This window comes from Ailuropoda melanoleuca, unplaced genomic scaffold (genome assembly GCF_002007445.2).
Source record: "Ailuropoda melanoleuca isolate Jingjing unplaced genomic scaffold, ASM200744v2 unplaced-scaffold7480, whole genome shotgun sequence".
Taxonomy (NCBI): Eukaryota; Metazoa; Chordata; class Mammalia; order Carnivora; family Ursidae; genus Ailuropoda; species Ailuropoda melanoleuca.
The window spans coordinates 978158-981306 of NW_023250281.1; the positions used below are offsets into that span (position 1 = coordinate 978158).

The following is a 3149-nucleotide window of genomic DNA, read 5'->3' on the forward strand; positions in this document are numbered from 1 at the left end:
AAATTTTATTTGTAACAGATGAGAACATTATTGGGAATAACTTCCAAAGCTGTAACTCCCAAGCAAGGGTGAATGGGTTCCTTTAATTTAGGGTTAGGATGAATATTTAGATAGGGAAGTAGTGTCATTGTATGTACATGTGGGCATAAGGCCACACATGTGCACATGTCTATACATACCTTGTATGTTATGCAAATGAGGTTTGTGCTCCTCCTTGGGTGGAGATTTTAGTATTATAATGAGTTTACAGTAGTTGTTGGTCATTCTATAGATCACTCCATGGTCCAGCTGTGCATATGCAAGTTGGGGGTTACACCCAAAGTGGTCTGGGTGGTCTGCTGACTACAGGTCTTGTCAAGGCAGTAGCTAGAGCTTGAGAGATAGTTTTGGTTTCCAGTTGCCTGAGTTAAGAGAAAAGATTGAAAAGAAAATAGCTCAATGAAAAATGTGGGACAAAGATAGGTGGGTACAAGTGAGTGAGCCATTAAGATCTGGTCTTGGGGTCTAGCTGGAGACAGTAACACAAATCAAACCAGACCAATATCATTTGACCAATTTACATCTACTGGTTTCACTATTTTTTCCAGAATTCATTAGGTAATACAAACTTTTCTCATTGGTTAACTTCTATGTAATACCCTATTAATACTTAAATATTTTTCCTACAATATGCTTTTCCTTTTATCTCTACAAAGATTGCAAGAATGAAACATTTGGAGAATGACACTATCATTGAATTTATTCTTCTGGGTCTGCTCCAATACACCCCAACTCACTTCTGCATCTTCATGCTTATCACCATGATGTTCTTTTTCACACTAACTGGAAACAGCCTCTTAATTCTGCTAATCTTGGTAGATTGTCATCTCCATACCCCTATGTACTTCTTCCTTTGGCAACTCTCTCTCATTGACATCCTCTTCACACTTGCCATTGTCCCCAAGATGATGACAAACTACCTTCTACATAAGGAGGTTATCTCCACATTCCATTGTGGTGCCCAGATCTTCCTGGGGTTGGCCCTTGGTGGGACTGAATGTATCCTCTTGGGACTCATGTCCTATGACTGATATGTTGCCATCTGCAAACCTTTACACTAGCCACTTCTCATGAACTGGCCCCTCTGTAGGCAGATGGCTGTTAGCTCATGGACCAGCGGCCTTTTCAATGCCTTGATACATACAGTCTACACCATGAGACTGCCCTTTTGTGGATCCAGAGAAATCAATCATTTCTACTGTGAACTTCCTGGTGTCTTGCATCTCTCCTATGAGGATACCTTGACCTATGAGACTGGGATTTTGATCAGCACCACCATTCTGCTTCTGATTCCATTCTCAGTCATCCTTGCCTCCTACACACTCATCCTGGTCACTGTCATTCAAATGTCTTCTGCTGAGGGCCGGAAAAAAGCATTCTCAACCTGCTCATCTCACCTGACAGTGGTCAGTTTATATTACGGTGCCATCATTTTCATGTACATGAGGCGAATCTCTTCCCATACTTCAGGCCAAGATAAAGTTGCATCTGTCTTCTACACTATTCTGACACCCATGCTCAACCCCATGATTTATAGTCTTCGGAATAAAGATGTGATGGGAGCCCTGAAAAAAGTTCTATGCAAGTGTTCACTATATTTTAAAATGTGAGTATAAAGGCTTAGTGGATATTGTTTTATTGACTGTAAATATTGTTTATACTATATAATGCACTTTGGTCTATCTGATAACAATCATGTATTAGTCTAGGAGATGAAGCGTTTCATTCAATTTCTTACCATCAACCAAAATTATCACCAAAAAGATCTCAATACAGAGACATGGTATAAAATAGCTCTGTCTTGCTAATTGCACTGAGAATATAATTCAAAATAATAAATTGTAAAATTAGAGCAATAATTAGGGAGAAACCTGGAAGCCATATAAACTCATCAGGCAATAATCAGAAGCATGAATCCTGGACTCTTGTGTGAAGGAGCAGAAAACAAGGTAGATAGGATAGAAGGCTAAGCCCATTGCCTTAAGCTTCAGCTTGGTATCATCTAGAAGCATATTATGCCATTACAAACTAACACTTTGGGGATTCTACATTAGAAGTCAGGTGCTTCTCAGCAATTTCTTTATGTTGGCTTAGAAATCAGTCTTTGAGTAACTACTAACAGGAATAGAATCCATGAGACTTGATGTTTCTTCCTTAAGTGAATCAGAGCCCTGTGTAACTTTCCCATTATTGGTATCATTGATATTTGTTGTTTTCTTCCTTGTTAACAAGGGAACGAATTAATACTATGAATTGGAAAATGGCCACCAGTTGACCTAATAATTGCTTGATTGAAAATTTTAGGAAAACCCAGCACTCATCAGCTTTCTGTCTTAGTTTAATGCCATTTTAGTATATAAAAGTGAATAATAAAATTCTGAAGAGCCATGGTATTTAAGGGAACCAAGATACTGATACGAATTGCCACCTTAATTCTCTGAGCTACAAGCTGGGAATGCAAGGCCTAAAATATGTATTAACTAGTCTCAAGAATTTTCTGACTGTAGAGCAGTCAACTATTATAAATAGAAAGACTATCTTTGTAGCCATGCCTTTAACCCTGCATTCCTTATCTGAGACTTTACAGTTCATGACATGAAGCCTTCCCCATAGCAAGTCAAACAGGGCCTGGAATACTAATGTCAGTGTTTTTAAACTTCTGCTGTCACTGATTATAACATCTGGTAGAGGTTCTATTAAAATATACAGGCCATGAAGTAGCAAGTTCAAAGAGTAATAGGTTAGTAGTATAAAACCTTCTGACTGGGTGATAATGCTATTATCAAGAGCTGATAATCAATAAAGCTGTCCATCTATGATCTATCTAGTAGATTAGCTTAGTGTTAAAGTATGCCATAGATCAATTTGTTATTTTACCACCATCTAATCCAATTAGATTGGACAACTTGTTTAATCTTAATATGTTATTTCCCCTATTTGTAGTTTGTTACAAAACAATGCTATTCTCACAGTTATAATTTATGAGTACTTAAAAACAGCTTCCTCTAAAAGTGGTCACTTGTGACTTTCTCTATCTCTTGACTCTTTTTATGTACAAATGTTCATCTGTTCTATCACATTTATAAGTATGTTTTAAAATCTCACTTGGA

The 3149-nt window shown here is 37.6% G+C and overlaps 1 pseudogene; it reads left to right on the top strand.

The window, feature by feature from the left end:
- Positions 1-704: 704 nt before the first annotated feature.
- LOC100473661 lies at positions 705-1649 on the top strand (annotated as a pseudogene).
- Positions 1650-3149: the final 1500 nt, after the last annotated feature.